Source organism: Hypanus sabinus, unplaced genomic scaffold (genome assembly GCF_030144855.1).
Source record: "Hypanus sabinus isolate sHypSab1 unplaced genomic scaffold, sHypSab1.hap1 scaffold_118, whole genome shotgun sequence".
In the NCBI taxonomy this organism is placed as follows: Eukaryota; Metazoa; Chordata; class Chondrichthyes; order Myliobatiformes; family Dasyatidae; genus Hypanus; species Hypanus sabinus.
The window spans coordinates 741,918-768,840 of record NW_026779240.1 but is presented as its reverse complement, the minus strand read 5'-3'; the positions used below and the strand labels follow the sequence as shown (position 1 = coordinate 768,840).

The window sequence follows — 26,923 nt, the reverse complement described above, 5'->3', positions numbered from 1 at the left end:
TCTGCATTCACCAGTGTATATTCCCCTCTCTTCCCGAGTGGAACGACCTACGTTTGTCAGTGTATATAGCGCCGCCCTGGTGACCCACAGTTCTGTCTTGCAAGGCCCACCGTCCACCTGGTGCGGATGCACTGCCCCACTCCAGCGTGTGATTCTGTGTTCCCGAAACCTCTCCTGTTCAGCGGTCCAGTTCCCCCAGTTCGCAGTTCGAGACTGGAGATCGTGTCCCGGGTATCGCTGACCGAGACCAAGGATTCCGGAAACATCTTGCAATCTCAGTGTTAACCGGAGCTTGAAAAGTCGGTGTTAGCCTGGTGGAAATGCGAACGTCAGTCCGCAATGTGGGGTGCAATTGCTGTAGTTTTTTATAAAGCCTCAGTTTGGTCGAGGGGGAAGGCGTGGACAGACACGTCGCCGGATTCCAATGCGAAAGAAACGCGGGGGAAATACAGCGCACATACTTTGGTGTTTTACCTATAGGGATCGAGAGACTGTAAACTCTGGAACTGCGCGTTCGTTCAGACTTAGCACAGACCTAATGCCATTGGCGTGTCTTTCAAACTTACCTGACTTCCCCAAATCTATCAAAGTCATTCAGAGTCATTGGAACAGCCGGTAAAATGGGCTGAGAAGTGGTCGATGTAATTTCATTCAGGGAACTGCGAGCTGTTGCGTTAGGAGGATTAACACGTTGAATGTTGGGGAGCGATCAGTGCAGTGGAACAGGGGGATCTGGGAATGGAGATCCATAATCTCTCGAAAGTGGAATCAAAGTTCGACAGGGCCGTAAAGAGGGCATTTGGTACATTGACCTTCATAAGTTAAGGTATTGGGTATCGGTGATGAGATGTTATGTTGAAGTTTTATGACGTCGGTGAGTCCGAATTTGGAGTATTGTATGCAGATCTGGTCACCTTTCTGAAGGAACGATATCAATAAGATTGAATGAGTTCATAGAGATTTTACGAGACTGTTGCGGGGTGTTGAGGACAGAGCTATAAGGATAGCTTGAACAGGTTATCGCTTTATTCCCTGAATCAGAGGAGAAAAGCGAGTGATCTGACCTATCACTTCAACATGTAGTAAACAGAACGATCACGGCTGATGGTGGCGCATCACTGACTCTCTGGTATAGTCACTGTGTATTCAGACCGGTCACTGAACACACGGACAAGGCTTCTCCCTCAATATCGGCAATCGTGTTAGAAATGTTTGTATCAGGTCCATGAATATTCGCACAGATCATCTCATTGGTCATTCAGAACTTCCCTCACTAAACTAACACTGCCGTTACATTTCCTGTCCCAACTCGGACACAGCAGTGACGTTCATATTTAAACTCGTCAATAATAATACCCCATAAACATCGACCACGGACTGTGACTGAATATCCGAGCACAATATTACATTTACTTCTAAATACCCAACCCCTATTCTGCATATTAAATTGTGAATTGTCCATCAAGAGCCGAAGTGTACAACCACGGGATGAACTACTCAGTTGTGCGTTTGCGAAAAATCAAATTAAGACAAGTTATTAAACGATCTCCAATTAAAACACGAATCCCTATGTTATTCCAATCTCAGGATACGTTAGAAATCACCGGTTCAAAGTGAGTCTATCATCAAAGTCCGTATATGTTACCATATCCTATCTCAAGATCTTTTTTTCATTTCTGGCTGTTACAGGAGAGGGTGGAAGAGAAGTAAACTATTTTCCCCCAACTGCTACACATAAGCAGATAGCCGCTGCCAAACAACTGAGAAGGTGCTTTTGAAAGATTTGTGAATGTGAGTCTGTACGCAGCAGGGAATCAAATCGAGGCAGATCGGCAGACGGAGAAGGACGTGAATCAGTTCCGATGGGATCGTCACAAACTCTCCACTCGGCATACTGACCGCGTGTCTGTGACGTCCTGGAGAGACACCGCCAGGACTGAAGAGGTCAGCAGACCCAAACACAAACTGAATGCTATGCCAACATGTTAGAGCCATCAAAGCCGGAATTTGGACGTTCAAAAAAGACACTTCAGTTCAATAAACAGAACTCTGTGTTTTTATAGACCTTCAGAAAGACACTTCAGTTGAATAAACAGAACTCTCTGTTTTTATAGACACCGCAGCGCTGCTGTGGGGAATAATGGGGACACGATTTTTTTCTTTCATCCCGCCCCTATCCCAACTTATTAGCTTTATGTATCGCCTTCTATCTTTTATCACCTCCATCTTCATATTCCAGCTCGATCCCCCATCTTTCCCAGTGTGATTAGGCAACTAAATACAGGAGCAGGAGTAGTCCAATCGGCCGACCGAGTCTTCTCTCCCATTCTATCATGGCTCATTTGTAACTACTCAACCCCATTCTCCCGCCTTCTCCCCGTGACGTGGCATCTAGACTAACCAGGAACCAACCAATCCACGCTTTAGTATGCTCAGTGTTTTGGCGTCTACAGCCGTCGATGGCAATGAATTACACAGGTTCAACATCATCTGGCTGAGCGAATTCCTTCTCGTCTGTGCTCTAAATGGTCGACTTTCTGTACTGACGCTGTGCCCGCTGGTCCTGTTTCCACAGTTACTCCATCGAGTCCTTTGGGTATTCGATAGATTTCCATAAATCCACCCTCCATGTTCTGAACTCAGGCGAGTACAGGTTCGGAACCTTCAAACTCTCCTCATCCGCTCAGCCGTGCATTCCCGGAATCATTCCCGTGAACCTCCCTGGACGCTTCCCAATACCAGCTCTACCTTTTTTACTGATGTGTCCCAGACCGATCACAATACTCCGTGTGGTCTGATGAACGCAGTGAAACTCTCCTCATCCGCTCAGCCGTGCATTCCCGGAATCATTCCCGTGAACCTCCCTGGACGCTTCCCAATACCAGCACCGCCTTTCTTAATGAGGGGTCCCAGACCGATCACAATACTCCGTGTGGTCTGATGAACGCAGTGAAACTCTCCTCATCCGCTCAGCCGTGCATTCCCGGAATCATTCCCGTGAACCTCCTCTGGACCCTTCCCAATACCAGCACCGCCTTTCTTAATGAGGGGTCCCAGACCGATCACAATATTCCGTGCGGTCTGATGAACGCGGTGAAACACCCGCTGAAACGTTTATCTACATTCGTTAAACCATAGAGCGACCAGTTGGTTTCTGCAGTAGAATCAAGTCAAACACCATGTTTCCTCCATAATCTATCCACCTGCCGATATGTGGAATCACGGTTAACAACTGAGCTCTCAGAAATGCGCATGCGTTTAGTGGTGATATAGTTCACTCGCTGTCTACCCTGCAGAGATGAAATGTGCCCGTCATCAGATATGTAATATGTAAGGATCCGTTCAGCTGTTCACCCGGATGGACGCTCTGCAGAACAAGGGAACTGTCGGTGACGGGTCACTCGTGTCCCGCCCGTTCTTTCTTTATTTTATTTTCATTCTCTCCGTTCGGTGTCATTCTTCTATCTGATTATGTTCACGGTGTTTTACTCCGGGCTGGTCCAATCAGAGTGGATCAGCTTCCTTTTCTCCATCCTCCTCGCTGTTTCTCATTTTCCTATTTAGTGATGTTCACGGTGTTTTACTCCGGGCTGGTCCAGTCAGAATGGATCAGCTCCCTTTTCCCCATCCTCCTCGCTGTTTCTCATTTTCCTGTTTAGTGATGTTCACGGTGTTTTACTCCGGGCTGGTCCAGTCAGAGTGGATCAGCTCCCTTTTCCCCATCCTCCTCGCTGTTTCTCATTTTCCTATTTAGTGTGTTCACGGTGTTTTGCTTCCGATTTCACTCCCGAACCCCTCGATTACTCCGGAAACTTCCCCGCTAATGTCTTCAACCTCGCCAGTATACAAATTTAGATTGGTGTGTTGCAGCATGAGGAATCATCATCGGAGCACACAGCGGAGTCGTGTGTTTTGTTTTCTTTCTCAACAATCTCTCCATCTCCTGACTGCTCCCTCTTTGTTCTTTCATATCCCAAGGCTCCGTGACAATTTGCTTCTTTGCTTCTCCCTCTGTTCTCTGTTTCTCTCCGACCGCACATCCGATCCCCTACTGAGCAAACTACATCTCATTGTAGCATTTCGGAACATATATTTACACTGATTATAAATGTACGCTGCACTTTAAAGAACTTACAAAGCCACCGATGTACACAATGTATCTCTTTCTCTCTCTCTCCCTCTCTCTCTCTCTCTCTCTCTCTCTCTCTCTCTCTCTCTCTCTCTCTCTCTCTCTCTCTCTCTCTCTCTCTCTCTGTCTCTCTCTCTCTCTCTCTCTCTCTCTCTCTCTCTCTCTCTCTCTCTCTCTCTCTCTCTCTCTGTCTCTATCTCTCTCTCTCTCTCTCTCTCTCTGGAATTCATTGAGGAAATAACAGGCAGAATAAACAATGGAGAGACACTAAATTTTGCTTACTGGAAATTCAGTACTCGTTGACAAAGCGCAGCGCTTACGTCTGATAAACAAAAGATAAACGCCCCTCATAATACAGCAGAGGTACAGCCATAGATAGACGAATGGCTGACTGGGTGGAGGCAAACAGTGAGAATAAAGAGGACTTGGCTATCGGTTACTAGTCGGTATTGGGGCTGCACCTATTCACAGTATATGTCAGTAATCGGGATGATGAAATTGGTGGCTTTGCGGCAATATCTGAGGAAAACCGAAATATCGGTTGAATGGTAGGTGGTCTTGGGAAGGCAGAAAGTGTGCGGAAGACCTTGGGCAGATGACGAGACGGGCAATGAAGAGGCAGATGGACTATACTGCAGGGAATTTTATGGAAATGCACTGAGCTCGAAGTAATCAAGGCGAAGACTATTCTCGGATCGGGACAAATCAGCAAAGAAGAGATGTGACATGAGTTCGGAGACCCAGTGCGGACTCTCTAAAGTTTCATTGCCAGTTTGACGCGGTAGTGAGGAAGGTAAATGCAATGTCAGCGTTTACTTCGAGAGAAATAGAAAATAAAAACAAATATGTAATGCTGAGCCTTTATTAGGTCTTGGTGAGACCGAACTTGGAATATGGTGAACGGTTTGCGTCCCTTATCTAAAACGGTTGTGCCGCCAGCGTCCAGTGGTCGGTCAGGAGACTGATGCCTGGAAGAGAAGAGTTATATATGAGGAATATTTTAGCACCCTGGGCCTTGGTCGCTGGAATGTGGAAGAATGACACGGAGATCTCATTGAAATCTATCGACTATTGTCAGGCTGAGTTGGAATGGACATGGAGAGGATTGTAATGTAGTGCTAGAGTCGATGGCCAGCGGGCACAACCTCCAATCACTTTAGAAAAGGGACTAGAAGCAATTTTTGTATCCAGACAGTTATGGATTGTGGAATTTATTGCCACAGAAAGCAGTGAAGGGCAAGGAATTGGGTACATTTAAAGCGGCGGTTGAAGAGGTGGACAGGTAGTAAGGGGGTCAACTGTGTCGATGACAAGACACGGGAATGGAGATTAGAGGAATGATATATATGACCATAAGACCATAAGACAGAGGAGCAGAATTTGGCCATCTGGCTCATCAAGTCTGCTCCGCCTTTCAATCATGGCTGATCTTTTTATTTCTCTCCTCAAGAACTCCAGTTCCCAGCCCTCTCCCCGTAACCTTTGGTGTCATGTCCAATTAAAAACCTATCAATCATGCCTTAAGTACACCCAACGACCTGGCCTCCACATCTGGATGTGGCAATAAATCCCACAAATTCACTAGTCTTTGGCTAAAAGATCTCTCTCCATCTCGGTTTTGAAAGGGTGCTCCTCTATCCTGACGCTGTTCCATCTTGTCCTAGACTCTCCCACCATGGGAATCGCCCTGTCCACATCTATTCTGTGTAGTCCTTTCAACATTGGAATAGTTTCAATGAGATCCCCCTCTCATCCATCTGAATTCCAGCGAGTACAGACCCAGAGACATCAATCATCCTTGTGAACGTCCTCTGGACTCTTTCCAATGCTAGCGCATATTTTATAAGATGAGGGACCCAAAACTGTTCACAATACTCAAGGTGCGGCCTCAGCCGTGATGGAATGGCGGAGATCGGTGAGCCGGATAGCCTAACCCTGTTCCTGTATCTTGTGGTATTGCGGTCAAATTTGGTGAGAAATTAATGACGAACATTGCTTTTCATGATTCGCATAACAAACCGTCCGGCGTCCCTGTGACTAAATTTGGAGGCTAGGATGTTTTAAAGTGACAGTTTCAGAGGAGGTCCCCCCGATAAACATGTCGCGACGAGGGTGGGATTCGAACCCACGCGTGCAGAGCACAATGGATTAGCAGTCCATCGCCTTAACCTCTCGGCCACCTCGTCTGCTCTTCTCTCTCTCTTGTGTTCCGAACTTCTGAATTTATTCACAGCATTTAAATCTTCTGCTTAAGGTCTACACGTTTCTATTCAGATTCTCTGCCGATTTGCTTTGCTCGCCGTTCTTATCAGAAATTCATATACGTGGATCAGGGCAATTTAGAGAGATTTGTGCCAACCAAAGGAAACATGGAAATAGGTATTTTATTTCATTAAGACGCGATGGAGCTGCTGTGGCATAAGTATCGATTCCGTGCTCTGTAACTCGGAGAAACTGTGAATGTTTTGAGTTGTAAAATGAGATAAATTTTTGAATTGAACAAAATTTCAATAGCTTCTGCTATCACATTGCTCGAATTCAAGTAAACAGATGTTATAGGAATTTGCCATCTGGTTGGAGATTGACGATTTTCCGTGTATTGGGCAAATGCAATAACCCGATGACTACCACATTAAGACGCGCTGAATGCCACGCCCGGCCGTGCGCAGCCGCAGATCCGAACACCCTAATGCTGAACCGACACAAACACATGGCCGCCCTGTTCTGCAATAGCAAACCAACGGCTGAAGTAGCTAATAAGAAGTCGAGTTTACTCTGTCATTAATGCATTGAATGTGGTGGACCTTTGTCACTGATTGCAATCCCAGAATATAACTGCTGCAAAAGACAGTGACGTGTGCCTGTGACCATTCCTTTCTGTGTGACAGAAATGGAATATTGACCAGCCCAAAGCAGGAGTGCATGGAAAGATATTGACACAACAATGGTCGAATGCTCACCTGGGATGAAATCACTGCAGGCGAGTACTTATAGCTCGGTCACGAAATCATTTTACAGGTGGAAACTCCTTGCTGCATTCAGCATTTCCCCATTTTCCCTCTTGGCCTTTCTCGCAGAATCCGGCCGTGTGGCCTAATGGATAAGGCGTCTGCCTTCGGTGCTTGACTGGTGGAAGTCATCAGAAGATTGCAGGTTCGAGTCCTGCCACGGTCTTTTTGACAAACTGGCGGATTCGGTTCCATTCTGTCTCTCACTACTTGCAACATGGTTGTCTCAATTCCGCCTGGGGATTAATCGGAGTTCTCCACCCTCGGGGATAAGTAATGCCTCGTCTTCGTTGTACACAACATATAATATTATGTGTCTACTCTGTGCAGTATTTCTGCAGACACTTTCATAAACAACTGGCTGGACCTTCTCAGACGTTCAGGAGGAGCTGCTGCTGGGAAGGTGAAGTTTATTTCACATTCAGCTCCGGCTCCGAGCACACCTCATCGGCAAGAATTCACCACGCAGCACTGACGGGACATGCTCCTGTTTTCAACCCTGCTCCTCTTCTTGGACACAACGCGCTGTTTCTCTGCCTGCTCTGGGATATCTTCATCACTAATTCCCGACTAGACATCAACCGCCTCAACATCAGGAATCCTCACTTCTCCTCGAACCTTACCCCCTCTGAATGCTCTGCCCTCCAATCTCTCAGCACCGGTCCCAAACTTACCATCAATCCCGCAGACAAAGTGCTGCTGTTGTCGAGTGACGGACTGTCCTCTACCTTGCTGAGACCGTCGGTAACACACGGACTCATCCTCACGCCTACACCTTGAAAAAGCCCGACTCCGGACGAACTGTATCCGGCATTACCACTGACATCATCAACTCTGGAGGACCTCCATTCACTGTGGAGAACTCATGGTTCCGTTGCCCTGAACTGCTCGCTCCTACCTCCTACTCTATTCACAAACCTGATTGTCCGGGTAAGCCCACTGTCTCTGCCTGTTCCTACCTCGCTGATCCTGTGTTCTCGTAGCTCCAGTCCAGCTTATGCCCCGTAATTCAGTGTCTTCCCACCCGCATTCGCAACCCTTCCCGTGCGCTCGATCAACTCGCTGACTTTCAATTCCCCGGCCCTGACCGTCTCATTTTCTCCATGGAAATCCAGTCCTCAGCGAAACAGTTTCTCCTCCGCCTTCTTCCACTTACTCCCAATTCAATGGGTCGCCATGGACACCCGCATATGTCCCGGATGCGTCTCCCTTTACGTTGCCTAAGTAAATCAATCTACCAAACCAATGTACCAGACCCTCCCCGGTAACGCACCCCAGCGCTCCCAGCGCTACATCGACCAATGTATTGCTGCCGCTTCCTGCATTCACACTGAGCTCGACAATGCCAACCACTTCGTCTCCAGCTTCCACCCCGCCCGTGAACGTCCCACTCAATGCAAGCAAAGCAAAGGGAGAAGAAACCAGAGGTCCACGAGCCAGTCCTCATCGGAGGATCAGTGAGGGTGAGCAACTTCAAATCCCCGGGTGTTCCTATTTCAGAGGGTTTGCCCCGGACCCATCACAAGTGCAAATGCGAAGGAAGGACGGCGGCGCCTCTTTTTTCATAGGAGTTTGCGGAGATCGGCAGGACATTTGAAACCTTGACACATTTCTGTAGAAGTGATATAGTGTGTATCGACTGACGCCGAATGGTATGGTGGTATGGAAACATTGATGTCATTGAACGTAAGTTCCTACAGCCGGTGGTGGTTTCGGCCCAGTACATGTCCGGTGAAGCTCTCCACCATTGAGCACAGCTGTCTTTGGGGACGTTGCTATTGAGTATTTGGTGGCTAGTGGGCGTTGATGCTTTCTGCTGAAACGTTGGGGGATGGTCCTGATACCTTTGCTGTTCCCCTCAACCTCCATTTCTCCGCCATCAGCCCGTGACCTTAGGAGCCCTGACTTTTCAGAAACCTACCAACTGTTGTTTTACAAAAATCGAATTGCTCCGCCTTTACAGCCGACCATAGCAATGATTCACCACTCTGATTCACCACAATTTTATCATCATCTTTCTTCCAAAGGAGAGCCCTTGTATTCAGAGGCAGCGCCGTCTGGTCATCGACTCCCTCCACTGGGTGAATTATTCCCACCAGACAGCTTGCAAACGTCAAAACGTATTTCTTCTGAACCACTGTCGCTGCAATCTGAAACCCCCAATTTCCCTTTAAGAAACGTACTGTTGATCTGTCTAAATTAATCGGCAGTTTAACGAGCTGCTGAAGGACCAGATGGACTTGACTCTCGGGAATGCAGATGCGGCACCTTTCAGCGATCAGCGAAGGTCACCCATTACCATTGCCGGAAAAGAGGTCGGTTCGGAAAACTTCAAGCCAGACTAAATGACGGGCTATGAAGCAGCCTCTACCCGGCATCTTCTTAGCCAAAGGCCACCGACTTGAAAACAAGATGCATTACGTCAGCGCAACATTGCGGTTTCGAAGGGAAATGAGGGGCTGCTGTCCTCTCTGTTCCATGGAGACATGGCTCAGTTCGGTGGAACTGCCGGAAGGCTTCTCAATCCACCGTTCGGAGAAGATAAGAAGGTATTGTGGTGCTGGGGGGGGGGGTGGAACGGGGGTGTTGTTTCATGACTAACTCTTCATGCTCTCCGTATATAGCGGTCTTGCCTCACCCTTGTTCTCCCAATCACAACACCCAATGATTGAGTTCTGTCGGTGCTGCTTACCGAGAGGTTCTCCTCATTGATCCGAACGGCACTTCACAAACCGCCAGAGCAGATGTTAAGCAAGCATACCATGTACTGAGTGCCGCGACCAGCAAACAAGGAACTGCCTACCCTGAGGTCTTTCAAATCATTGCGGGGGTTTCTATCAGGCTTGTTTAATGAAATCTCGGCTTATTTGTCATTAGCACGTCATCCTCAGTACCAGGGGCTCCCGCACTCTCGACCACTGTTAGAGCACGATCAGGAAAGCCTACCATTCCACCCACAGACCATATTTCGGGCATTCTGAACGTCTGGTTTTCTTTCTCCTACCTCCATCCATGCGGAGGGTGAGGAACCATACACCAGATGTATCGGGAACAACGTCACCGGAATCTGCGAGAGACAGGAATAAAAATGACCCAGAGCTCCTAAGAGAATCTGAATGTCACAATCTTTATAAAGACACTGGAGAACGAGTGTTTCCCACCGATTCATACAGTCCAGAGTGGTCTTTAACCAGAAGCAGTGGATGAACCAGCGATCTGCAAAGTGCTGAGCAGTAGATTCACGGCAATATTTATCACATTTATTCATTATTATTATTACCAATAAGTTTCGTTTTCGATTTTGCTGATTTGGTAGTTCTCTATTGCTGTAGGGAGAGCACCATCAGCTTCCCTGGTGATCTAGTTGTTAGGATTCGGCGCTCTCACCGCCGAGGCCCGGGTTCGATTCCCGGTCAGGGAATTAGGATATTGCCGAATGAAATGTGCTTATTTTAAAACATCGTGTGTATTAACTTACTGCCACAGACACCCCATTCCTGTCTATGCTTAACCTGATTCTGCAGCATAAGACCATAAAATATAGGAGCAGAATTAGGCCGTTTGGCCCATCGGGTTTGCATCGACATTTCCTCTCAGCCCCATTCTCCTGCTTTCTACTGGTATCATGTCATGCCCTGATTAATCAGCAATCTATCGATCTCTGACAAATATGCAAAGAGACTCGGACTCCACAGGGGCCTGTGGCAACGAATCCGACAGATTCGCCACTCGCTGGCTGAACAACTCACTCCTCATCTCTGTTCTAAAAGGATGCTAGTCTATCTCGAGGCTGCGTCCTTTGGTCTTAGATTCTCCCACCATAGGAAACATCCTCTCGACTTCCGCCCTGTCAAGGCCTTTCACCATTCGACAGCTTCCAATGAGGTCCCGCGCAATTTACTGAATTCCAGTGAATGCGGGCCCGGCGCCATCAAACGGTCTTCATATCACTAGCCATTTAATCCCAGCATCATTCCTCTGAATCTCCTTTCATCCCTCTCCAGTTTCAGCCATACTTTCTCAGGTAAGGGACCTAAAACTGCTCACAATACTCCAGGCGAGACCTCACCAGTTCTTTATAAAGTCTCTGAATCGCATCCTTGCTTTATATTCTAGTCCTCTTGAAATGAATGCGAGCATCGCACTTTCCTTCCTCATCACAGACTCAACCTGCAAATTAACCTTTGGGACGTTATGGTGCAGGTGAGTACGTCACAATGGGAGTCCTGTACACGGAGTCCCGAGGCTCTTAGCGCCTCAGTCTTCTTGTTTACATTTTCTCTCCTCTTAGAAAGTCTGCTCCTTCATTTCTGATATCAAAGTGTCTGACCATATATCTTCCTGCACTGCATCTCATTTGCCACTTCCTTCCCCATTCTCCAACCTTCTGTAGCCTCTTTAACTCCGAGAAGGACTTACTGCTCTTTTCGGACTGAAAAATCTGCATGTGGTGAGTGGTGTCATACCAAAGTATTGAACTGACAGAAATATGGGATGCCAACTTCACAAGTTCTCCGATCTCCGCAGCCGAGGGAACAGGATTTATTGAATAACGTGTTACCTGCTCCAAATGTGTGTAGATTACGGGACCAGAACTCAGTACATCGAATCCCACATCGTTAATGAAAATCGAATCGGGGAAGTACCGCGTTGAACAGAGAATCAGGATCAGGTATATTATCTCCGGCACGTGACGGGAAATGTGTTAACTTAGCAGCAGCAATTCAATGAAATATATAATCTAGCAGAGAGAGAAAATAATAATATTAACAACAAATGAAATAAAACATAATAATAAATAAAGAAGTAAATCAATTACCTATATCGAATAGATTATGAAACAGATGCAAAAAGAGAAATACTGTATATTAATAAAGTGAGGTCCTATGCAAAACTTCAAAGTCCATTCGTGATTCTGATTGCAGAGGGGAGGAAGCTGTTCCTGAACCGCTGAAAGAGCGTTTCTGTCTCATACCCTTAGACACCCAGGTTCAAACCTGATATCCGGTGCCATCTGTGTCGACGTTGCTCCTATGCAGATTGGAGGAATTTTCATCGTCAGTGTCATGACGGTCTATTATCGTCCCTCATTAATGAGCTGTCCTTACTGTGTCAGGCTGATGACGTGACGTAGCCGGACAGCGGGTTGCAATGAGAATATTTAGGCTGCAATTGGGTCGTTCAGTGAGGGCGCAAACTGGACAAAAGTGTTTATTGCTGGAATGGGTGAGGTCATGTACTTCGTTGAGATTGGAATTAAATAAAGGACGATCGGTTGGGGCGAGACTGTCAAAGGAAACTGTTCCCGAAACAGAGATGGCGAGCCGATGGGTGGATCAGGTATTTTGGAAGGCCACTGCAGATTGTAGTTCATTGCAACTCGATTGGGAATTAGAAATAGAGGAAACATTGTGATACATCTGTACAGGTTCCTGAGGTTGGCTCTGATGCGGTGACGGTAATTTCACTCCCCATATATGCTGAAGGGTACAGTAGCACTGGAGAAGCTCGGAACAATTTAACTGACTCAGCTCCAGTGATGAATTTACATCCTCTGACGAACAACTGAAGTTAAAACTGTTCACTACAGAATACAGAATATAATGCCCTCGGGTGGTCTCTGCCACAACTACAGTAACACAGGAATCGAGTGAGATTAGAATCTGACAGAGGATGAAAATACGTCGCCATGCGAATCGTAGAGCGAAAGGACGATGTCCTCTTCTTGACACTGACGCTGAAATATCCGTTCTCCGAGTTTGATTCTTTTAGTTTTATAAGACAGTAAAATTCCGAACTGCAGAGAGTTTAAGCTGCTTCCAGGGGATTGATCAGTCGGAATAGAAATGAACATTGCACAATGAGTAGAAATGTATTGTATTGAATTGTATTGAAGAGTGTAAAATTACGCAGTTCTCAAATGAACACAGAGCGTGCTGTGCTCAGACAGCATCAAGAGTGTTAAATTTTATTGGCAGTGGGATTGTTGGTGTGCGCGCTGCGAGCAGGGTTCGAACCTGCGTGGGGAATACCCATTGGATTTCAAGTCCAACGCCTTAACCACTCGGCCATCGCAGCAATAATGTTCAGCATCGCATCAATGTTCAGCACCCACCGTAGCACTGCCATTGAAGTGAAGGTTTTACTTGATTTCTGTTTGGTAATGGAAAGGGTGAATCATTATTCCAATACAAATAGTATAATTGGACATCTGTGGAATTTGTTTCAACACCGTTAGGTCAGAACGGGAGTATGGAGGGGTAACACTGCCGTCAGTATCATAAATGAAGGAGATTTCCAGTATTAGGGATATTGTTCAGGATCAGAATTTGGTTTATAATGACGAACATATGTCAACATTACATTGTTGTTTTATATTCTGCTCCTCCTGGACTGAATGTTAAAATTGTATTTGCCTTCCTTTACCGCTGACTGAGCCTCGAATTAAACATTTAGGGAATATTGCACAAGGTATCTTTGCATCTCTGATTTCTGAAACCTTCCCCATGTAGAGACTTGTTTTATCCTTTCTTCCAATGTGCATCACCGTACCACACGATGATCTATTTGACAAATCTTCTCCCTTTCTCCTCAACTGTCTTTGATCTTCAATGTGCTTCGAATCTTTCGAGTTTTTGAACACGTTGAAGTCAGGCTGCATTTCTTATATTTTCCTTTCTTTACCCTAACGTCCTTCAGAGTGGAGTAAGAATCGCGGTCTTCCAACCATCAGGATCTATTCTAGAATATCAAATCAAGTCACTTCTTAATTGTCATTTCGACAATAACTGCTGGTACAGTACATAGTAAAAACGAGACAACGTTTTTCAGGACCGTGGTGTTACATGACACAGTACAAAATCTAGACACATCTACGTAAAAAAAACAGCACAGAAAACAAATCTACACTAGGCTACAGACCTACTCAGGACTGCATAACGTGCACAAATCAGTGCAGGTATTACAATAAGTAATAAGCAAGACAATAGGGCAGTAAGGCGTCAGTCCAGGTTCTGGGTATTGAGGAGTCTGATAGCTTGGGGGAAGAAACTGTTACATAATCTGGTCGTGAGAGCCCAAATGCTTCGGTGCCTTTTCACGGACGGCTGGTGGGAGAAGAGTTCGTCTGAAGGGGGAGTGTGGTCCTTCATATTGCTGCTTGCTTTGCCGGTGCAGTGTGTGGTGTAAATGTCCGTAATGGCGGGAAGAGAGACCCCGATGATCTTCTTAGCTGACCTCACTACCTGCTGCAGGGTCTTGCAATCTGAGATGCTGCAATTTTCGAATCAGGCAATGATGCAGCTGCTCAGGATGTTCTCAATGCAACCCCTGTAGAATGTGATGAGAATGGGGGCAGCCCCTTTCCAATCCGCCTGGACGGCTCCAGACTTAGTTCCCTGTTATTTTCTGCCAGTAAAAGGGTCCAGGACAGTTATGGTCCCCGACTTTATTTCTGCGAGTGACGTGGTCGGCGACTGTTGTTGCCTTTGTTTTTCCATGCGTGTGAGGGGGTTGAGGGCTGTTATCATTCCTGACTTTAATTCTGCGAGTGACGTGTTCGGGTACTTCTATTGTCGCTATTTTTTTCTGGGGGGGGGGGGGGTGTGGCGAGGCATTTTGGGGTTTGCGAGATTTGTTTTTTTACTTTTTTCGTGCCGGGGTTGATGTTTGTCCTTTCATGAAAACCGATGTTCTCTCGGTATTTCATTGCTGTCTGGAGCAGACAAATTTCCGAGTTGTATTGTAGATACGGACTTTGACAATAAAATTAACCTTTGAACTTTTATCTTCTCCTCACTCGTGTTACTACGTTTCCACTTACTGTATGAAATACTCGTAACTCTGATTTTATCTTCTCGCTCTCAGACTGCAGGACAAATTCAATCATATTATAATCACTGCCTCTCAAGCATTCCTGTATCTTAATCTACCTGGTCAAAACACAACACAGTACGCAATCCACAATTACCTTTTTCTAATGGGCTCGGCCAAAACGTACTCTAAAAGCCCATTCAGTAGGCATTACACAAATTCCCTCTCCGAGTATCCAGCGACAACTGGACTTTCTCATACTACCTACATATTGAGATTCTACAATGACCACCGTAATATTGCCATTTTCCTTGTGCCTTGTGCATCTCCGGTTGTCATTTGTACTTAACGTCGACTGCTAGAGGACTGTATATAACTCCCATCCTCTGATCCTATGTTATATCTCACTAAGGATTCTTTTGGCACCATATTGCGGAAATGTCCTCGATATTGGCGAGGCGTGCCCGCCACGACAGCGTTCTGCACCTTCTTTCGATCCTATGCATTGAAGCCCCGCCCCACACCAGTCTGTGACGCAACGACTGACAATACTGTCCACGTACGTCCGCAGAAATCCATCTGATTCTTTGACAGGACTCTAAGTTTCATTAATGAACAATTATGACGTCTGCACAGTGACTGTGTCATTACGTTGGGACCAGGATGGATCCGCTGAGATGTCGACGCCCAGGAACCTGAAGATATTCACCCTCCTGAACCTCCAGTGAGGATTTGCGTTTGTTCACCTGACACATTCTCCCTGGAATACAATTAATTCCTTGGTATTACTAAAATTGATTAAAATATTTTTGTTGTTTCCAATCCACCCAACCAGCATATCCATCTGATGCTGAGAAGCCTATTGGTGTCATTAGAAACGGGATTGCCTGCAAAGTGAACGCAAACTTTCTGTTCCCTCAAGTTCCGAGTGCATTATGGGTAGCGGGGAGAGTCGCTGCCTCCTCGGTGCTTCACCCGTCCCAGTCATTGATCAGCAGTACAGTCAACGCAATGGCTGTTCCTCCGGACCACCCGGTGTGAGTGACTGTGAGTAATCAATGCTTGGTCGTTGCTAAAATGGTTCAGTATCTACAGAATGGAGCAACGAGCAGCGTCACAGGGAACGACACTCTTCATAAAGGGTTTGCAAATTTCACTGCAAACAGGATGGGCTGAGACTATCACTTTCACGTGAATGGTTTCAGCTCGTTATATTGTCAGATATTCCTGGTATTTGTCTGAGGGTTGGCTTGTAATTAGTGATCACATCCGTAGCCTCCAAACGGAACGCAACTCAGTCGCGGTGTGAAGGCTTGCCTGGCTCAATAACCTGGAGAGCGAAGCTGGCTGGAGTTAGGAGTTAATGCTTTGGCTCTTGGTAGCGTCACTCATGCCAAACAAGTCAAATGGTAGAGGACAGACGAAGAGTGTTCCTCTGCTCCCACAATTTCCAGGGTTCAGCTCAGAGATAACAAGCTGAACTGGTCAAAGCAATCTTCAGTGAAACGAAAATGAAGAGTCCGTCTACATATGTACCTACCAGTATTTCTGAATCGCTACGCCGGACCTGACAGACAATTGCGCAAACCAAGAGGAAGCTACTGACACGGTGAATGAATTCCTGAACGTCGCCGACCGACAGGGATGGAGGATCTTCATTGCTGCCCCGAAAAGCCAGCGGGAGACTGGCAATAAGTTATGAAATTAGTCCGCTCCGCCATGGGGACAGGCCTCCGTTGTATCCAGGACATCTTCATGTAGCGGTGACTCAGAGAGGCGGCGACCGTCATTAAGGAATTCATCACCCAGGACATTCCTCTTCTCACTGTTACCATCAGGAAGGAGATACAGAAGCCTAAAGCCACACAGTCAGCGATTCAGGAGCTAATTCATCCCCTCTGCCATCCAATGTCTAAATGGACATTGACCTCATGAACACTGCCTAACTCTTTTATATATTTTGCTCTATTTTTAATTTAACAATGTAATATACATATATTTACTCTAATTCAATATTTGATTGATTTTTATTTCTATATTTATCACGTGTTGCCGCTAATTTAACAGTTTTCTCGATAGATGTCCCAGATATTAAACCCGAATCTGATTCTGATTCTGATGTAACTCATATCCGTAAGAAAGATGTTGGTGTAGATCAGAACTGAGACTCCCAATCTGGATCAGCAGAAAATTATTTCAATGTTAATATTCTGCCTCTCGAAATCCCAAGCGTTTGGCACAACAATGTGACCGGAGTGAGCAGTTCCGCTTGTCACCTAATTTCTGCCCGCACCGACTCTGAAACCTGTGAAATGTATAAGCCGATATTCTTGGCATTGAATATTCTACACTATGAACTGTATAAGCCGTTATTGTACGCAAGTTAGAAGCACTTGTGTCCTGGTCGGAAAAAGGGAAGAGGTTAAACTATATAAGTTCACTTGCCGGTTTCTTGTTCTTCCACATTAATGTCCATAGCGCTCATCAACATGCAGACCCATCGCTTTCCAAAGATTGCTGCGCTGTTTCCATTTCACACTTATTTCCACAACAGAGTGCAACAGCAACAGATTTTCCCAACTCCTACACTGACCTCCTGAGGCCAGCGTACCGAACAATTTTCCCACAGTCTCTCTGCACATGAGACTGGTTTCAGCAAACTATGCCCTTCTACGACTCTCTCTCCCTGCTGATTTGCACTCCCCGGTGCTCTAACCCTCACAGAATAAATACTCAGCTGGACTGACATTCCAAAATGTGACACTTCAAACTTACCTGTCTTGAAAACTATTTCCAATTCCTCCTTCAGTGTTTCTGTTTGATATTGCCGATCATCTCCTGCGTCAATGCAAAACTCGTGAAGCAATTCGCTGATAATATCCAATAACGGGGTTCGTCCAGGATTTGAACCCGGGACCTCTCGCATATGCTTTTTTCACCCGAAGCGAGAATCATACCACTGGACCAAAGAGCCCGCATTCGCAGATTGCGTCAGAACTGAACTCCGAAGCCATTTAAAGTTAATTGGTGGAAAACCCATTGTCCTTTCCTTTGCTGAGAGGAGAGCCTGATGTCGAAATATGTTGGGCCCGTATTGCTTTGAGATTACAAGAGTATTCATTACTTCATTCAGACAAAATAGGAATATAACAGACCCTGATGTAGTGCACGTCAAAATGCGTTTGCCAACGGAAAGGTCCCAAGCAAGGGACGCTTGTTTAAATCTCAATTTTTTTCTCGCATAGGATGATGCTTCTGAGTAATTCCCTACCTCGGCGGCTGGTGGGCGGTGGACTGCTGGGCGGTGTATAATTAAAATGATTTCAGACGGGTGTATAGAAGTATTTGTTCCATGAACAGCGGAGATGTTTGATAAATGACACACAATAGGAACTTTATTCAGGACGAATTTTCACACGTCGATGCTGTCTGGCCCGCTGAGTCCCTCCAGCATGTTGTGTGTGTTTCGCAAGTTCGTCTCACATTCTGTTGAGATATTTTGGTTATCCTTTCACTAACAAGCATTGTTCTGTCACATGACCTTCCAACTCATGCCGCGTCACCTTCCAACTTTACTATCTGTATTTACCTCTTTCCGGTGCATCTAAGTCGAAACTCACAAGCGGATTCCCATTCAAACTGCACAACCTATCATCCACATTCTCCCACTCCACGTCGAGTATGATTGCCATCTCCGATGACATCACCACATGGCTGTTTGGGTAAAAACTGGTATGGAGCTGGAATGAGAGGGAGTGTGCAAATGACGATTCATATCTTGCTGACAGTCAAGGGGGAAAGGAGAAGATGGTGAAAGACAACAGGATGGGGATATTTGCTCAATGACAGAAGCCTTCCTTCAGCAAAACCGGGTGAAAAATGAAGAAAACAATGGGAGGAAGAACACCGAAATGTCATGGAAGGGTTTGGAAACTACCTCTCCAGTGGAAACTACGACCGGAACACAAAGTCTTCCATCACTAATCTATCCTGGCCATGGTGGTGAACTTGTGGTTAATTCCATTGCTGCAGGCAATAAAAGGATTAATGTGCTTTCAAGTTTCCGGGGATGAGGTTGGAGATTTATTTTCCCAGCTTGCTGCTGCTGTTTAGAAGGAGGCATTGTCTGTTTTGACAGAGAAGCTCAGAACAGAATGAAATGGTGCTAGCAGATAGGATTAGTCTAGTTTAGGATTATGTTCAGAGAAGACGAGATGTTTTGAAAGATCCTTCCGACGGTGTTGGCTATTGTTTCAGTCAACATGTCATTTGTTGACGGTGTTAACAAATTTTACACAATTAATTTCGCATTATCGTTGTTTGAAATACGCTCAACAGAGTGATACTTCTCAAAGTTCCACAGTGGGACTGGGCAAGATAGACGACAACACAGCGTACTCTCGCCTCAGACGGAACTCTGACATCTCCAACCCTATCGGGCTGTCATCGCCCATCGTTCATCCTTGAACAATAGCCATGCTTCCGGATTCCTGTGAGGATACTTTGCGTCTCAATCAGGACCGACCCTGCGTACGTTGCTGATGGAAGGGAAACGTGGGTTAAAACCTCTTTCCCAATAGTTAAGAAGTTCAACTGTTTCCGCTAGTGCGGCCTGACTTGTGAATGTGAAGCACACTTCGCCTTCCAATGGGCAGTTGGTGGAAGCTCTAACGTGATGTTTATGAGCTTGTCTTGCTAGATACATCACAGACAACTGTTACGGATTCAAGCAACAATAAATATATGAGTGAGGCAGGGTTTTTTTATAACAAATAACACGTTTATTAAACACTGAAAACAAATCCCCCAACAGTAAACAAATCACTAACGTAACCGGAAATCAGCTGCTGTGCGGCAGCTTAAACAGTTCTTAAGGCAATGAAGCTTAAACAGTTCTTAAAGCGATGTTGCAAAAGCAGTTCATCAAAGTAGTATTGCAAAAGCTCAAAATGCTCACAGTCCATTTAAGGGAGAAACTTTTTAAGATGATTTAAATTTTCTTTCACGTCGTGTTGTTGTAGTTCCCAGTCGAACCATACTTTTGCCACGAAGAATTTACGGAGATGGAAAATGAAACGTCTTAAAGGCACTGACCTTTCCTTTACAACACTGTTCCCAATCCTTTCTGCTATTCACAGGGATTAACATTGGCACAGTCAACGAATTCCTTCTGAGTGAGGATCAAACAAGGTCAAACCTGTTTCACCGTCGAAATCGACTTTCTTCGATCTTTCAACTCACGAACTCCAATCTTACTCTCCACTGATTCTCAACGAGCAGTATTATAAAGAAACTACTGGCAATGACCTTTTAAACTTTCGGCATTAAATAAACCTCCGTAGTTCAACTAAACTGCGTCATAACATTAAATCACGCAGTGGCATGAAGTCAACATGGCAAATCCAAACACGAAATGCCCCTCCTCACAGGGAGGGGTCCTCCTTTTATACCCTGTAAAAAAAAACCTGTCACATGACCTCTACTGCCGGGAAATGACGTCAGTCCACCATCACAAGACCATTACCTCTAGTCCAGTATAGCTTCAACCCCTGTCATGTGACAAGGGTACCACTGTCACGTGACACGGGTACGTAACACAACATATATAAATTTAAATGTTGCATGAAACGAATACACGAGATGAAGTTATGCTCCGCAAGAAGGCGGAGTAATCCAATCATTTTATAGGCGGCGCGGGACACTTCGAAATCGATGCATGTAGCCATGAGCTTCAGGTTAGCCACTGTAACCGGAATCGGGCGTGCAATCACATTAAGAGCCGAAATCAGACGCCTTATCCATTAGGCCACATGGTCAGATTGTTTAGAAATGGCCGAGGGTCTTTAGCTGCCATGTTATCGTAATTGCCCAGGACCTGAGAAGCTACTATTTTAGAACCAGGTGGTGAATTCCTATAACATCCGTTTACCTGAATTCAAACAGCGTGATAAGGAAACAACTGGACATTGTTAATTCAAAAGAATTTTATCTTTTTCCACTATACAGAATGCGATCGAAGGTAAACCTGACCGTGAACCAAGATGTCATCAGCGGATCGATCTCCATTCTCAAATCTGATTGCGGATGTGAAGAAGCTGCTCCTGAAACCCTGAGTGTGTGTGGTCGGGCCCCTGTGCCCTCTCGGCGAGCGAGGTGGGTGGGGTGAGCTCTTTACTGATGGACGCAGCATTTTGAGGCATCGTCTTTTGAAGGTGTCTTGGGTGCTTGGGAGGCTAGCGCCTATGATGCAGCCTTCCGAGAAAACATCTTCCAGCAGACTGTTCTGATCCTGTGCAGCGGCCCCTCCATGGCGGACGGTGATGCTTTCGGTTAGAATGCTCTCCACGGTACATCTGTCGAAATGTGCGAGAGTCCTGCGTGACAGACAGATTCCTCTTAAACTCTGAATGAACTATAGCCGCAGTCGTGCTCTCATTGAGACTGCATTAATATATTGGGCCGGGATGGATCCTCAAAGAGGTTAACACCGATGAAATTGAAACCGCTCACTCCTTCCACTTCCGGTCCGCAACGAGAGGACTGTTGGATGGTCCCTCGACCTTCCCTTCCTGAGCAAAGAGGCTGAGGGGAGATCTGGCGGAACATGATAGAGTTATGAGAGGCCTAGAAGCTTAATTATTGTGGCCAAGGTAGAAATATCTAGTGTGTCATTATTTAACACGAGAGGACAGTAGCTTAGACGAGATGCGGTACAAGTTTGGTTTTTCCACAGATAATGGTGGGTGCCTGGAAAATCTGACACGTGTGGCCGTCGGTAATACATTGTTGTTTACGACGTTGTTGATGTAACACATGAACATGCAGTGAATGAATGGAGAAGGGTCATGTACAGTCAACAGAGTTTAGTCTCATTTGGTATCTTGTACAGCGCAGGAGTGGTGAGTCACACGGCTTGTTCCTGTTCTCTGTTGTTCCATGATCCCAACAAGTCCAATTGATGTGTTCACATTGTGATATCAGTCTGTTCATCATCTTCTGCCCATTCACCCCCATTCATCTCGTTATTCTGCACTGATGGGTGTAATATAGCACACAGTATCCTGCAACACAGGAGCAACTCTTCCGCGCATCATGTCCCCGACGGGGGGAACATTCCCGCTGTGCAGTGACGTAATCAGTGACGCCAAATTCTCAGGATTCTTCCATCAACCGCGTGCTGCAGTGAGCAGCTTTGGGTGATTCCAAATGTGAAACTGAGCTTCCCTCGCATTCCCATTCAGAAACACTTTCAGTGCTGCACGGAACAAAGCTGTCACAATTTTATCAATGAAAAATGCATTGCAGATCAGCCTGAAGCCGTAATAAGAAAATCGAAATGAATATTGTATTATTTGTGACTGGGAAATAACTCTAGTTAATGAATGGACAGGTGCACATTGAGGAATATGTGACAGAATCGGCGAACATAAGAGTGCGGAATACAATTTAGAACTGTGAGGGAAATGTCTATACGGGGGGGGGGAGGGGGTGATTGATAAGTTCATTGCCTCAGGTAGACGGAGTCAACATTAAAGAAAGTGCATTTATTTTTCAATGAGTTATGATGACTTATTAACTTCAAACTTTCTGCATAATCCCTGAAAGTGCTGAAATGCGTGTGAATGTAAATGAACTGTATAATTCATCTCCTTCGAGCTTATCAATCACCCCTGCTGTGGACCACTTCTGGAGGTCCAGGATGACGACTTATACAAATAAGGAATTCAGACCTCTCACGAACGCTGGACAATGTGTGTAAATGCAGGAGGGGACCAAGTTGAAAAAAAAAATGTGTTTGTTTTTCTAAAATTGATTCCTTCTATCTTAGCCACGAACTTATCAATCACGCCTCGTAAATCCTGCTCAAAAATGAAACTCGGTGCCTCTATGGGTTTTATTTCGATCAGTTTATTAATTTAGTTATGCACATTGATTAAATTAAATAAAATATTTAATTTCCTTATTTTCACTCGACATTTCAGAGATTGTTTTGTCAAACCACAGAAATATTACGGATCGGCTGCCGTTCAAATGGCTCCGTCTGTTTTAGCAAAAATCGCATGCAGTATAATGCCAGGCCGAATGGTCTGTATGCCATTTGCCTCCATTACACAGGATGTACAGCTCCACATAACCGGCATCATCGTCAGTGCACTGTCTCTCTCACAATTTTAATATAAACCAACTGCAGGAGACTCCTGTTCTACAAATAGCTCAGGGAATACAGAATCTATTTTAAGAGTATTTACTGAATTTGCGGAACAGCGGGTAAGACTGAAAAAGATACACCCGCTCACACTGAATCAGAGGCTCACAGACACAGCAGTGAGACGACACCCGTAATAATCGAGAAGAGACGAACAGATAAAGAATGACACCCAACGTCCCCACATTCACACTGTAGTAGAGACGGACAGATACAGAACGAAACCCATACTCTCACACTGTAGTAGAGACTGACAGACCCAGAATGAAACCTACACTCTCACACTGTTGCAGAGACTGACAGATACAGAATGAACCCTTCACTCTCACACTGTAGCAGAGACTGACAAATACAGAATGAAACCCACACCCTCACACTGTAACAGAGACTGACAGATACAGAATGAAACCCACACTCTCACACTGTAACAGAGACTGATAGATACAGAATGAAACCCACTCTCTCACACTGTAACTGAGACTGACAGACACAGAATGAAGCCCATACTCTCACACTGTAACAGAGCGGGACTGATACAGAATGAAATGTACTCAATCACACTAAACCAGAGCGACTCATACAGAAGGCCACGCTCACAATCTGTACCAGGGTCTGATATCTACAGAATGAACACCACACTCTCACCCTGTAGCAGAGACCGACAGATACAGAATGAACCTAGTACTCTCACTTTTCACCGGAGACAAGTGTGTTTAAAATGAACCAGTCTTCAACACCATACCGGTGACAATTAATTAGATATTTAAACTAACATTCTCATATTATCCGACTGAATGTCTCCCGTTATTTAAATGTCTCTACATTACTGTCGTACTATCTCACGAATTATTTATTTACTGTGAAATGCATCTAAATTCTCTCTTCATTTTCAGCTTGAAGCCTACTGCATAATAAATACTTTGCTCTGCAGCAAACTGAATACTTACACTATATTCTTCCAACTCACTATTCATTTTTCTCTTGTTCCTGCAACGTCGTACTGCTGCTGTTTAAATATCTCTTCTGTTTCTTCTGTCCCTATAGGGAAGAAATGAACAATTGTAAAATAACCTGTTTCACGGGTACAGCAAGGGAAGAGAAAGGAAGGGACAGGGAAATAAGCAAATAATTTAATACAAGCACGTGTGTGTGTGTGTGTGTGTGTGTGCGCGTGTGTGTGTGTGTGTGTGTGTGTGTGTGTGTGTGTGTGTGTGTGTGTGTGTGTGTGTGTGGGTGTATGTGACTATAATGGTTTCTGATATGACCTTATCTGATGAAGTGACCTTATCCGGCGATCCTGCATTTATTTCTACAAGGGCACCTCGAAGGGAATGACAAGGACACGGGTATTTTTATGTTAAAGCAGCTGGTGAAGACCTCTGTGTACTGAGTGGAAATTATACTTGACAGAGAATATTCTGTTCAATGATGCAGGTATTTATACCAGAGACAAACCTGTTGATGTTTGCGCTCGTAACGCCCATTACATTCCTACAGCTCATTGAACGCCACAACATTACAGCATCTCACTGTTCCTCAGGTAGGTTCAACAGAGAAGACAGTTTAAGAGATGGTGGCTAGTGGGGGGGGGTGGGTGTACATGGACAGATCTGGACATCAGGATAACGGAAAAAATCATAATCATGGATGGGGAACTGGACAGAGTGTCTCTGTACACGGCGGTTTTTTTTATATCTGATGGCACATAGTGGGACGGGGTGGGGAGTGTTTGGTGTCTGATGGGGAACTAGACAGGGTGTCTCTGTACACAGCGTGTATGTTTTATATCGGATGGCACATAGTGGGACGGGGTGGGGAGGGTTTGGTGTCTGTTGGGGAATTGGACAGGGTGTCTCTGTACACAGCGGGTATGTTTTATATCTGATGGCACATAGTGGGACGGGGAGGGGTGGGTTTGGTGTCTGATGGGGAACTGGACAGGGTGTCTCTGTACACAGGGGGTATGTTTTATATCTGATGGCACATAGTGGGACGGGGTGGGGAGGTTTTGGTGTCTGATGGGGAACTGGACAGGCTGTGTACACAGCAGGTATGCTTTATATCTGATGGTACATAGTGGGACGAGGTGGGGTGGGTTTGGTGTTTGATGAAGAACTGGACAGTGTGTCTCTGTACACAACGGGTATGTTTTATATCTGATGGCACATAGTGGGACGGGGTGGGGTGGTTTTGGTGTCTAAGCGGCCAAAGTGGAGCTGCTGTGTAAATATAAAATGAATGCCTGCTGGAGGAGACTGGGAGGGGTTTTCATGTCTCCCTGGATCCAGAACACACTGAGGGGAAACCGGATCTATTTGTAGATGATACCGAAGGCGTGACAGTGGAAAGTGCAGTAAAAGCTGGTATCCTCGATTCCGGACAGCTTGTGGAAAGAGAAACACAGTGAACGTTTCAAGTTGGAAATGGGAACAGTCCTGACCTCTGTCATTATCAGTGTGGAAAGTTGTGAGCAGAGTCCCTGATTGTTCACTTATTGGCCTCTTTACACATTTTGGTCGAATTACACAGAGGGATCTGACTGAGGTAATGCCAATGATACTGTTCCATCCCAACAGCATTTTCACCTGAGACACTGCCGGTGATGTAATTTGTTTATTCACTAACAATGGTCAGAGGTGGGACCTTGTCACTGGAGATCGATCCCCTTTATAAATCTGAGCCTGTTGCAGTACGTCAGCCCAGAGTGTCTTGCCGAGCTGTGGAATTCTGAGCAATCGCGTTCACTGCGTCACTCAAATGGGATATCCAGTAATCTGGCGGATAGAAGACATTTACTACCCTGTTATTTCAGCCGTTGGAATTCCCGGTAAGCCGCTGTCACATCTGCAAACGGCAGAAACTGAGAGTTAATTCCGATGTTCTGAAGTGTTTCTCTCGCTACTTGTTTCCACAGCCACCCGCCCAGTCGCCGCATTTCAGTCATGGGCGGAAGGCGCTGACAATATTAATCCCGTTGCTTTCGTAGCAGGCAGCGCTCCATATTGGAGCCGAGATGCTGCCTTTGACTGAAATCTTCATTGCTGTCTCGATGTCATGCAATAATTGTGAATCGAAATGTCTGCATGGGAAGCAGCCGTCCTTCTGTTCTGTCCGTAGGAATTGCGTAACTGGGTGATGTAACAACGCGAATATCTCATTTATTTCAGGAATGTGAGCAGAGGAAACAACAGATGTGGATTTCCTTTCATTTCCGTGCTGCTCGGAGCCAGTGGTGCTGAGATTTAATGTCCATCGCTCACTGCGGCCGTGGAAATATTGAAACAGCTGTCCTCTGGTCGATTTCAGAATTCACCCAAATTTAACTAATTTACAAAATTTTCGGCAGTACTCTGACACTCCGATAATGGGCAGTGCCAGTCTCTTCATATGTTCGTCGTCCCTTTGAGGCAAAAAAACAACAAGATCTAATCTGATTCTATCAAGCTGCGGCTCGAGTTCCCTGAGTAGTCGGTAATTTCTCTGTTTTCCTCCCTCTCTCGCAGTTAACCTGGTGGCGATTGTTATCCTGTCCCGAGGAAAGTGCGGTCTCTCCAAATGTATCACTCGCTACCTGCTGGGAATGGCAGCGGCCGATCTCCTGGTCGTTATCTCTGACCCTCTGCTGAAGTGGAATGTTGACATATACCTTAGGTATTCCTTCCTCAATCGAACTCCCGTTTGCAGGGTCGCCCGTTGCCTACTTTTAGCAAGCACCGGGGTCTCTGTCTGGCTGACAGTCGCGTTCACCTGTGACAGATTTGTGGCCAT

General features: G+C 45.7%; 4 non-coding genes across 4 annotated transcripts; 2 read left to right on the top strand and 2 right to left on the bottom strand.

Moving 5' to 3' along the window:
* Positions 1–6,233: 6,233 nt before the first annotated feature.
* Positions 6,234–6,315, bottom strand: trnas-gcu (transfer RNA serine (anticodon GCU)). Its single transcript has one exon. It is a non-coding gene; the product is annotated as a tRNA-Ser (tRNA).
* Positions 6,316–7,211: 896 nt separating this feature from the next.
* On the top strand, positions 7,212–7,303 carry trnar-ucg (transfer RNA arginine (anticodon UCG)). The gene is given in 2 exon segments: positions 7,212–7,248; positions 7,268–7,303. It is a non-coding gene; the product is annotated as a tRNA-Arg (tRNA).
* A 3,183-nt stretch (positions 7,304–10,486) lies between these two features.
* On the top strand, positions 10,487–10,558 carry trnae-cuc (transfer RNA glutamic acid (anticodon CUC)). Its single transcript has one exon. It is a non-coding gene; the product is annotated as a tRNA-Glu (tRNA).
* A 2,575-nt stretch (positions 10,559–13,133) lies between these two features.
* trnas-uga (transfer RNA serine (anticodon UGA)) lies at positions 13,134–13,215 on the bottom strand. Its single transcript has one exon. It is a non-coding gene; the product is annotated as a tRNA-Ser (tRNA).
* Positions 13,216–26,923: the final 13,708 nt, after the last annotated feature.